Raw genomic sequence first — 12,478 nt, forward strand, 5'->3', positions numbered from 1 at the left:
ATATATTTATCCCCTTTTTGGATTTCTTTCCCATCTAGGTCACCACAGTGCATTAAGTAGAGTTCCCTGTGCTATACAGTATGTTCTCATTAATTATCTGTTTTATACATAGTATCAAGATTTGTTTTTAATTTAAGAAAAGGTTAAGTTGGGGGTTACAATACCACAAACTGCTAGTTTTCCGGCTGGTCATTGCATCTTTGGGTATAGTTGATCCTCTTTTGTGTTTGTGTAGCTTTTTTAAATATCTGAGAGGTTGCCGTGAAAGATGCAGAGCGCCATGCTTGTCCCAAGCTTGCTTTCTGAGGGCCTTTTCTCTCCATTTATAATACGTGTTGAGTAGAGCTAGAATCTAGGTGGAGGATTCCGTGCAAAAGGATGACGACTAAGGAATCCATATCCAGAGGTAATGGCCCACCAAGGGTCTGTTTTTTTTCAAGGCGGCTCTAATTTATTTATGTTTGTACATGAGTGGACTTTACAATATTTAGAAAGATTGTACTCTTGTGTGGCTTTAGCTTATTGATATCTAATTGGTATTTCACTTGTGTTTCACCCTTACACATAGTTTTCTACCATAAAAGCAATTGTTTACATACAGCGTTTGTGTTTTCAGCATTAAATTTTATTTACAGTTCTGTGTTTTTTGTTTGACAGATAGCTAAGAACATTTGGGGAGAATCGCATAACCATTGATTTAATTTAACTGATTTATAGCTAAGTGCCTTGTAAATGAAACTGAATTAAGTCCATGATTTGGTTTATGGTCTTTCCCTTTATTTGAGGCTGTCTCAATGGAGCTTCGTTTAAAAGGGGGATAGTGGTATATTTGAATGTAGATAACAACGGATTATGTGTAGATAGCTTATAACATTTTATGGCCTAGAATAAAAGCATTTTGGAAAACAGTGAGGTTACTTTTTCTGGTGTTTGTGTATGTAATGGATTTGTTAAGAATCGTCAAGACTCTGATATCTTATTTTCTGGAGTCTTGGTTCTTCATAATTAAAATAAATAATATATAATAATATACATAATAACACGTAATATGTAATATGTATTATATATTATATATAAGTTGTATATATTGGAGTAAATTATATATAATAAATTAAATATATATACATATGGTGTGTTTCTGGAATACTACTTTGGTGGGTATGCCAAGATATAAATTGAGACTGTCCACCTCCAAACACAGTCTTCTCAAACGTCATGCTGTATCAGATTGTATTTACCTCTTTATATTTTCACATTGAGATATTTTGCTTATCTGAAATTTACTTTCGTATTTGGTATGAAGAGGGAGGTCTTAACATGTGGGTAGCTGTCATTTGTCCAAGAAAACTTCTGGTTTTTCTAAACAAATGCTTCCTCTATTAAGTACAGATTGCCATAGGCTTTTGGATGTCCTTTTTTCTCTCTCCAATTGTGCTGATTGCCTAGCGAGGCAGTGTGCACAATGGTTAAGAACGTTGGCTCTGGAGCTGGACGACCTGTTTTGGGGCCCTGATTTTGACACTTGGCTGTTGTGTGAACTTGGACAGCATGTGTGGCGTTTCTATCCCGCAGGATGTCCGTTTGTAAAATGGGGGTAATAAGTAGTATCTGTCGTAAGGTTTGTTAGGAAGAGTAGGTGGGTTAATGTATATACATCATTTAGAAAAGTGCTTTCATATGGTAAACAAGATGTAAGATCTTTAACTGAAGATTTGGGGGTATAATCATTACCCTCGTTTTACACAGACATAATCAGGGGTAATTTAATTATTTGAATAAGTTTGAGTGCTTGATACGTTCGAAGCTCTGTTCTGTGTTCAGTGTTCCAGGGGGATAACTTGTCCCTCTGCCAGTGCCCCTTAGACCGCATGCGGAAGCCACAATTGAAGGGTGCATATTTTAACATTCCTCCTTCAATTCTAACAGATGTCTAGGCTGATACAGTTAGGGAAAGGGATGAATATATATGGAGTGCCATTCTGTCAGGTTTTGATTTGGGAATTACAGGTAATCAAACAGGAGCTATTCTGGTGTCTTCCTAGGTCTGTCTCTTTGCTTCTGTGATTTAATTCTTTAATGTTCTTTTATGGACAGAAGCATGCGTGTGTGTGTGTGTGTGTGTGTGTGTGTGTGTGTGTGTGTGTGTGTGTGTTGTTTTGAGACTAGCCTGGAACCAGAGTAGGTTACTTAGTCTCTGAATGCTTTTAACATGATGATGAGGACCCAGCAGAGAGGAGAGGGTTGAGGGTAGTCTTATCATACTGGTTGATGCCAGTACAGAATCTGCAAAAACAGAGTGAAGGTAGATTCATTGTTCTTGTAGATGTTGATGACTTATTGATGATTAGATGCAGGAAATGTTACATTTGACTTAGTTTCATTCTATCTTAACAATATTGCATTATTTTTGAGTAATTACTATGTGCCAGGCACTGTTCAAAGTACTTTACATGTATTAACTCATTTAATTTGCACAAAAGTTGCACTTAGTTACGTATGAGGATACCAAAGTACAGATAGGTTAAACTGAGGTGCCCAAAGTTATTTTGTTAAGTGATGGAGCTAGGATTCAAATGCCAGCAGCCTGATGTTGGAGCCTGTGTTCCTAGGTTTGATATTTATTTAAATGCAGGTAAAAAAATTAAGGCAGGATAGACTTTTTAAAACAGCTTTTTCCATTGTAAAATGTGGTACGTGTAGAGGAGTATATAAAGCATATATGCAGTTTAAACAATAATTAAAGTTTACAAAATATGTCCATACAACTACCAGACAGGTTGAGAAATAGAATATTACCAGTGCCTTGAAAGTCTCCAGAGTACTGTTCCCATTTCCCTCCTTCCTCCCAGACGTAACCGTTATCTTCATTTTTGTGATAATTACTCACCAATTTTCTTTATAGTCTTATCATCTATGTATATATCCCTTTTATATATGTGTAAAAGTATATATAGAGATGTTTATATAAACGTGTATATATCATGCATATATGTGTAAATGTACCATGTATACGTGTGTATGTATGTATATGTGTGTATATACACAGATGTGTATATATATATATTTTTTGTGATTCCTTCTTCTCAGTATTATGTCCATAAGATTCATTCAACTGAGTCGTGTAGCTATAATGTATGCATTTTCACTGCTCTAGAGCACTGCATGCTATAAATATGGTACAATTTACTTATTCAGTTCATTGCTGATGGACTGTGTGTCTGGTTTCAGAATTTTGCTGCTGTAGACATTCCTGTACATGCCACCTGGTCATAAGTGCCAGGGCTACTCTAGGGCTGCATTTCCCAAATTTTAGCTTATATAAAAATCACCTAAAGCTTGTTAAACATAGATTCCTGGCCCGATCCCCTGAGCTCCTGATTCAGTAAATCTCCAGCAAGCTCCCAGTGATGGAATGCTATTCTGCTCTGGGGTATGTCCCAAGGAGTAGGATTGCTGGGTTACAAGTTAGGTGCCTGTTCTTCTTTACCAACTACTGCAAGAGTTGTTCTCAAACTGGTCCACCAGCACCATGTACCTACTTCTTTTTTTCCATAATCTTAGTATACATATTCTAGTTAAGCGTTAACATTATTAACGACCTGGTGGACTGCATAATGGTATCTCTTTTTGGTTTCAATTTGTATTCTTTTGGTTACTAACAGGATGGAGATTGTTTTTATATATGTGGAGATTGTTTTTATATATGTTCTGGCCTTTCGTCTTCCTTGCGGTGTCTGCAGAGCCCTAATCCATGGAATGAAGTTTGTAACTCGTCCGTAGCTTGGCCTTGCTATTTGTTGCCCATTCTCTTTGCCTAACGTTTTCAGTCATGGTTCATATAGTATCTTTCCAAGGAGTGTGAGCCTTCTGGAAAGCTGACTCGTGATTAAATCTATTATTTGTGGAGTGCTTACTATGTGCCAGGCCAAGCAGGCTGCCTGCATTGTCTTATGTAATCCTCACCTCAGGCTCCTGAGATAAGTCAGCATCATTATCATCATCCATTTTACAAAAGTCTGAATGCAGCCTGGCTTAACCCATTCACCCAAAGGCACACCTCTAGGAACCTCCCAGGGTTTGAGTATTTCTTCCTCCCTGGTAACAATCAGGTCCTTGGAAGTCTCCAAGAGCTGACCCAGTGGGAGCAAGATAAGTCTTTCTATTCAAGATTTTGTAGGATTGCAGCCTGGAGGAGAATTTGGACTCTAGAATGAAGACTTCAAGGATCTCAATTCCAGGGAGCAACCTTTGGCCTTATGAATGGAAAAATCTAACACTGAGCCAGTATTAGGCTAGGCTGCTGTGGAAGTAGGTGATTTCTGTCTCTGGCCAAACAACCCCTAGTGGTGATTTTAAGAGATGCAGGTAACTGATGATTGGTTGACGGTGCTGTGAATTGCCCTGTTTTTCCTGACCTCAAGCCGGCTTGGCCCTGAACTGTAGACACCCAGCAATGCGGAGGCACATGTGATTCTCTGTTCCCAGGACTTGGGCTTCCCCGAGCACTTAAAGAGACTTGGTTGTCTGCTCTCAGACCCTCAGCGTCCAGCCATCCTAGTGGACTTGTGGCCCTGCTGGCGGTCTAAGGATGTTATTTGGCCTGGCTTCTTTTTGATCTTCAGCCTTGGCCTTTGAGTATTCAGTAATGTTGAGGACTCGTTGGTAATTTTGGTGTCTTTGAAGAGACCTAATAAACAGTGCTTCTTAACCATCTAAGTTCTGGATGAATAAGACAAAAGAGTCAGCAGATAGAGAACCATAATACAACCTTTATTACTGAGAAAGATGAGGGTAGGACATACATAAGGTCGCTGAATTAATTCCCCTCCCCCTACACCCGCCTCCCATCTTTAGTGGTGCTGGATGAGAGCCAGCTTCCCACCTAGGGATCCTGCTGTTTTAAGGTCATCTACAGCCTAGCAACATTGGCACTGTGGAAGGAGGCTGGGCTCCCAACAGAAAAGAGGTGAGGAAGGGACCAGGCTCTGTGTGCCCAGTCGTTTCATCCAGACTGGCCAGAAAGGTTGACAGAGGTTGGGGGGTGGGTGGAGGTGGGACGTTGCTCGTGTAGCTCTGTATGGAAGGAGGGAGTAAGGGTTCCACTAAACCTCCCGCAGAGTTTGAATTAGCCATTGAGTTTATTATGTTCTTACCCATCAAGTGCGTGCTCATCCCAAAGAGTGGCGCTCACCCTCAGAGGGAGAGATGGGCTCTCTCAGGACAGTCTTGCTCCCAACTTCATGCCGTCTTGGACGATCAATAGCTTTACTTTATAAAGAGTCCTCAAACCTAATGCCGCCCACAAGATGGTCACAGCAGTGCGTGCACATCTCGGAGGTAACTGTGTGTTAGATTCCAGAGCAGTGTGATAAAGCAAATACCGTAGTAAATGGAGTCACACATTTTTTGGTTTCCTAGTGCATATAAAAGTTACGTGTACACTATACTGTGGTCTTCTAAGTGTGCAATAGCATTATGTCTACAAACGCAATGTACACGCCTTCATCAAAAAAGACTTTATTGCTAAAAAATGCTAACCGTCATCTGACAGTGCACGGTTGCCACAAACCTTCCATTTGTAAAAAAGAAAATCAATATCTGCAGAGTGCACTAAAGCTGCGTATGCCCGTAGTTGTGCAGCCTACAAAGTTGGAAAGCAAACTGATCCTGATCCTAGGAAAGTTTTTCTGGGCGACATTATGACCCCAGAGCCTGTTCTTAAATGTCCCAAAGACCATGATAGGAAGCGGGTGACATCTGAGGGAAGGACTCACCATGGGTGGCAAGAACCTTCCCTGGTTGAGTCTTTCCACAATGCTAATGGGACTAAGCCTCTTGTCTGTAAGTCGTGACCTTTGAACTAAACACAGAGGTCAAAGGGGAAATGGAGACTTACAGAGACTGAATATGCTGGGCGAGAAGGAAGGGCACCTCCGAAAAGATGGGGATCGCCACCGGGGGTATTTCTGAACCTTGCACATAGGTGGCAGTATCTCAAATGCCAGCTTCCTGAAAGAAAACCCAGAAGGCACAGGTGGGTCCCCTCCCCCCAGATAAATACAGAATGCTAAATTTAACCTCCCACAGGGAGCCTCTCCCAGATGAGTTTTGATTTGCAACCAGCACATTCAAACCTTCTACCTGGCCTTCCCCTGTGAGCCCCTTGAGGCTGTCAGCCCGCCACTGTCCCCAGTGTGGGCTCTGTTGCGTAGATGACTGGGGGACGCACTCTCTTGGGAGCAGGAGTTTTCTGTCTCTCACCACTTGCTGTGGGGTTGCTTTGGCCAAAAAAAGGCCATCTGCAGGGGAAGATTTCGCCTTAGTTTATAAAGATCCGTCCAGACTGCTTGGTGGAGGCTGGCCCTTGAGCCTGTGGTCAGGTTACAAGAAGCCAAGATGTGCCTTCCTTGGCCTCCGAATGCAGAGCAGAATTAGAGGCAGACAATCCAGTGCTGCCCTCCTAGACCTGTCATTCATAATTTGAAGTGAGAACCTCCACAGGGCTCTTGAATTCACTGCCATTTAAAAATAGCAAATATTGTTCTGCTCACTAGTCTTTAGGCAGGAGATGTTGAAATAATCCCCTTTTTCTGTGCCTCAGCTGTCTCTGCTCATTCACAGGCACCCCCAGGAGTCCTGAGCTGCCTCAGACCTTTACCAAGGCCACGCTGCTACAGCCCTCACCCAAAGGCCTTTGCCGTTTGGCTAAGGTCACTGCGTGGCCTGTCTCCTTGGTCCATGGCCTTCCCTGAAGTCCACCGTCTTTGCTCTGGGCCCTACCTCTGTAAACAAGCACTTTCCTAGAGAATAACCACCGTAAGTTGTGGTCACACATCAAGATCAAAATACCCTGTGGTTTAGGAACTAAAGCCTCTTGATGTTAAAAGCTACCTGCCCAACTATAAAAACCCACCACACTGCACAATCAAGACTACAAACCACCAAGTTGAAAAACAGGCAGGGCCCTAGGAAAGCACCCTTTCTCCCCTGCCCAGAGCCCCAGTACCTCCGGGACTGTTTTCTTCCCCAACACTGGATTCCTTTTTTTATTATTTCTCAAAGTCTCCAGAGAGTACACCAAATGCCCAAGTCTTTGAAGGGGCCCAATAAATGGGACCTCTCCTCCCTGAACCAGGTTCTGAACAGAGTGAAATAGAAGCCATAAGAGTCAACAGGAAAGGAAAATTTCACCATGGTTCTGGTGAGATCTGGGCTGGAAGGCATGGCCTTTATCCGTGGGCTTGTCTATTGCCAATATGGAACCGCAGAATTCCATAGACAAGCTCACTCAGTTGCAGGTGGTGCTGCCCCCCACCTACAAGTGCTGCAGGGGATCCGTGAGCTCCCAGCGTGGAAAATGAGATCACCACGCTTGTTCTCTGTGTGCCTGCGACTCCCAGGTGGGAGGAGTAGGGGGCAGAGCCGGGCACCAGGTGCCCAGATTGTTATTTCGAATTCAGCCTTCAGATAAGTTCAGTTCATCCCTCTTCTCTCTAGGGTAGCAGTTCACACATTTCTTGGTCTCAGGGCCCTTTTACACTCTTAAAAATCATTAAGTGCCCTAATGAGCTTCTATAATGTGGGTAATATCTACTGTTGTTTAGCATATTAGAAATTAAACTGAGGAAATTGTATGGTATTGATTTAATTCATTTAAAAGTATTAAACCCATTATGTAACACAAATACCAATTTTTATGAAAAATAACTATATTTTCCAAAGCAGAACAACGAAATTAGTAGGAAGAGTAGCATTGTGCTTTTGTCTTTTTACACATCTCCATGTCTGACTTAATAGAAGACAGTGAGTTTCCTGTATCTGCTTCTGCGTTTACTCTGTGAAGGTATGACACATCACTCACCCTTTGGAAAACCCCACTTGACACTCGTGAGAGAATGTGAGCAGAAAGGATAAGGATATTGTTATATTATGGAAGTAGTTTTGCCTTTTCAGTTCCCCTGGAAGGATCTTGGGGACCCATAGGGGTCCCGAGACCACACTTTGAGAACTGCTGTTCAGAGTCTGACTGACAGGTGGAGTGGAAACAGATGAGAGTATTAGGAAAGCAGAGTTCCTTCCACATGGAAAGAAGCTTCGAGAAGGGAAGATGCACACCCCCTGTGCAGGTTATATAGTGCAACTGTCCAAATGCCAGACTTAAACTACTCAAGATAACCATAGGTGGAAAAAATGCTAGTCTTCAGCCCCGCCGAGTTGAACCTGGAACTGGTGATATTAGCCCTGTAACCTGTGGATTAGCATGCAGGGCTGGTGGGCTGGCTTCTTCATGGCTTAACCTAGAGCACCGCCCGGCAGGGTGCTGCTTTGGGAGCAGGTTCAGGAATGGCTTTGAACTCTGACGTTATTGACAGAACCCTCTTCATGGCAGCACATTTCTGGAGGCTGTGCTGTGAATGTGATTTTCTCACCAGAATAATGGTATAATTGTCTTGATAATTATCTTATCAAGGACTCAGAATTAGATAAATCATCACCATGGCCAACTATTCAAATTAAATCAGAGTTACAGCGACTAGAAGCATTGGTAACCATTTTTAAAAAGTGAAATCATGTTCCAGGTTTTATGAAACGGACCTAATTGTACATGAAGACCAAGGAGTGTGGGGTACAGAAAGTGTACAGAGAGTCTATCACAGGCTGTAATTATGCCCTCATCGATATATCACCTACTGAAAATGAATATACTCACCATGGTGGGTATTTACTGATAATTTTCCATGTGTGCTTTTAGAAGAGTCTGGGGTTGATTATGGTGGAGGCGGGGTAGGGCGGGGAGTCGGGTGACTTAAAAAGCAAGAAGTTTATAAAAGTTTGACCTGATGTCTTCTCTCTGTTTTTTTTCACATGGTGAACAGAAACAGTGTAATTATTCTGTTAACATATATCACAATCATATTTGAGAATCATATTTTAGGAAAAAATTCACAATGGCAGCAGGTAGATTTGTCACTTGGTCTTAATTCTTATAGGACAATTTCCAGCCCTTAGCCAATGTCTGAGGATGCTTCCTGATGGTTTTTGTGTGTGTGTGTGTGTGTGTGTGTGTGTGTGTGTGTGTGTGTGCGCGTGTGTGTGTGTGAGATGGGGCAGTGGCTAACAGTGGTCCCCAAAGCCTTTTGGTGTAGGTTTGAATATCATCCCTAAATTGACTAGCTATAAATGACCCATGGCGATTTCCCTTCAGTGTACTTCCTTGCCTGTGAAATAGCACTAGTAATAGTACCTACCTTGTAGGGTTGTTGTGAAGATTATTGAGATATATGCATGGAAAGCATTGTAGCACGGTTCCTAGGCACTCGATAAATATTAGCAATCACCAATATCCAGTGTATTTAGTTAAATTAATTTCCAAGTTGATTATAACCACAGTCTGATGCTGTGTACTCTAACTACTTGATGACATTTTGAACCTTGTGTAAAAGCATGTTGCAATCTCTGCTGAGTGTAATGAGTTGATGGGGCAAAATCAATCAAAGGCAGGATTGGCCACGTCTACTGGAATTGCTGTAGGCACTTCTGGAACTTTCAGTGGCAGTTTAATTGCATAACTGCCTGAGCCACTGTCTCATGATTGTGTTATACTTTTATAAGCCAAGTCAACCTGTAGGTGTAGTGTTCCTACCCCTGACGTTAAACATCCAGACGCTTATTGTAAACTCCTGTCTATCTTTTGATAGCCACTCCATTCCACAAAGTCTTGATACCTAGGAAGCCTCCCCTCACAGGGGCTGAAGAGATCAGCGACTGCACAGACCTCTGTGCACTTGACTTGCTGCATGTTTGTATATGGTCCTAAGGTCTGATAGGTTCAGCTCCTGAGAAGTCCACACTCTAAACTGCAACTCGGATGAGGCACTCTGATTTTTGTCTATCAAGCGCTTGTACTGCAGTGCTGTCTTCTAGCTCAGAGTTCAAGGTCAGCACGGTTGTCAGGTTCCTGGACCAGCATCAACACCGCTGTTTGACTATCCTCTTTGTCCTTACTTGATTAAAAGAAATGAAAATCAGAAAAAAATAAAAGTACTGATACCAGAGATATTCAAGGACCCATACTAGTAACAGAATTGAAATAAAGATGGACACGAAGTGGGTCACAGGGGGCAGTGTGACCCCTGCACCTAAGGTGGTCTAGGTTGTATTATGAAGGCAAGAAAGAGTTAACCCGTTCAAAACGCCGTGCTCTCCCTCCAGGACAGTACGTGACAAAACAAAAATATCAAAGTCCAGGGTTAAACTTCTGCACATTTCAAGCATATTTCCAGGGATATGAAATTCAAAGTGTCGTCAGTGGCATGACTTATGCAGAGAAAGATCTTTAAAGAGTGGCACTAGCTCTTGAATAATCTTCTTAACATAGCCTCCCACGTCATGGATGGAATCCTGTGAAGTGTAGAGAATCTGGCAAATGTATGGTGATAAATTGGATTTAAACATTTAAAAAAATTTAGTCATGCAGAATTGGTCTTGAAGGGTTCCATTATTCTATTACCATGTACCCCACTAACTGCTTTAAAAGTGTCTTCACTAATTGTTTATATTTGCTTATATTGTTTGGAAGAGATACAGGCATAATAAAAGCATCATCAGAGCTGCCCCCCCTACCACTGCTACCCGCCCACACCCACACATCACCTGTTATGAAAGAAATTTCACTTGTTTTCTTTTGTACATGCTTGTGAATGAAGTTTTATTCTTTGTCACCTTGGTTTCTTTTATTTATTTATTTTTTTATACAGCAGGTTCTTATTAGTTATCTATTTTATACATATTAGTGTATACATGTCAATCCCAATCTCCCAATTCATCACACCACCACCCCACCCCCCCCACCACTTTCCCCCCTTGGTGTCCATACGTCTGTTCTCTACATCTGTGTCTCTATTTCTGCCCTGCAAACCGGTTCATCTGTACCATTTTCTTAGATTCCACATATATGTGTTAATATATGATATGATATTTGTTTTTCTCTTTCTGACTTATCTCACTCTGTATGACAGTCTCTAGATCCATCCACGTCTCAACAAATGACTCAATTTCGTTCCTTTTTATGGCTGAGTAATATTCCATTGTATAATATGTACCACATCTTTATCCATTCGTCTGTCGATGGGCATTTAGGTTGCTTCCATGACCTGGCTATTGTAAATAGTGCTGCAGTGAACATTAGGGGTGCATGTCTTTTTGAATTATGGTGTTCTCTGGGTATATGCCCAGTAGTGGGCTTGCTGGATCATATGGTAGTTCTGTTTTTAGTTTTTTAAGGAACCTCCATACTGTTCTTCATAGTGGCTGTATCTATTTACATACCCACCAACAGTGCATCACCTTGGTTTCTTTTCGGTATTCCTACTTCACAAAATTCTTTAAAAATATTTCTCGGGTGTTTATGTAGCAAAGAGATAAAAATCTTCACAAAAAAACCCCCAACAATATCATGACAGTAGCTAACACTTGTCTTACGGTGAATCGGGTGTTGTTGCTATGCTTCATAGCAATCCTGGGAGACCAGGACCAGGGAGACCTCCTTCTTCTTCTTCTCCATATTATTATTATTATGGAAGAGGTGGAGGCACAGATGAATTTATAAAGCTTGTCAAGGTCACATAGGTAGCCAGAGGGGAGCCAGGATTTAAACCTAAGCAGGTTTGCTTGGAGGCCCCAGTCTTAACTACTACACACATTCCTGCCTTTGTTTCCGTAAAGAATAAGGGGAACAGACATATAAAGCAAAAAAAGTTTTCCAGCTTTGTGAACTGCATTTGATCATCTACCTTCTCAGTACTTTAATTGTTACTAGATTCTGACCATCGGAAAGGGAAAAAAGGAAGAGATCGATGTTTGGGAGGGGGGAAACCCCAGACATTCAATTGATTAAACTTAAAGAGTTTATGATAATCAGCAGAGCCTAGGTTTTAGGTAGGCTGTCTTCAGAGCCAGAAAGAAAAGAGGAAGGTTCCATTAGGTTTGGGCTGCTTTCAGATGTGAAATGTTGAGCCAGTCACCATGAATGAATGATCTTGATCAGGAAGAAGAGGGGGAGGTGAGGGGGATGGAAAGGTCCACTCTGGCTTCGGTGGAATATTTAATAAGAGCTTGGATTCAGGAGTGACTTGGAGGAAATTGGAAAGCAGAGCCAGTGACCAAGGAAGACTATAAAAAAGAATCACGGTAATAGGAACCTCAAAGTGTAGTAGACTCAGCTTGAAAGCTCGTGGTACTGAGACTACGGGAAAATTATAACGAGAATGAAAAGCGATGTCACTGTGGGTTCAGAACCGGAACAGATAGACCAATCCTAACAGGCCCGCAGAACTCCTCAGCTCCCATCACGCTTCTGTCCTTTTTAGACAAGGAGGTTGATCTTCAGCCTGGGAAGAGTAGAGCAAATACTTGTAAGAGGAAATTGAAACTCAAGAAAGGTGAGCTGATTGTATGAGCACACAGAGCCACACTAAAT

The 12,478-nt window shown here is 41.8% G+C and overlaps 1 protein-coding gene across 1 annotated transcript in view; it reads left to right on the plus strand.

The window, feature by feature from the left end:
• The window catches only part of CDH2 (cadherin 2), a 213,051-nt gene that overhangs the window by 10,147 nt on the left and 190,426 nt on the right, over positions 1-12,478 (plus strand). The gene's annotated exons all lie outside the window — the stretch shown is intronic.

Source organism: Balaenoptera physalus (assembly GCF_965194825.1).
Source record: "Balaenoptera physalus genome assembly, chromosome: 12".
Classification (NCBI taxonomy): Eukaryota; Metazoa; Chordata; class Mammalia; order Artiodactyla; family Balaenopteridae; genus Balaenoptera; species Balaenoptera physalus.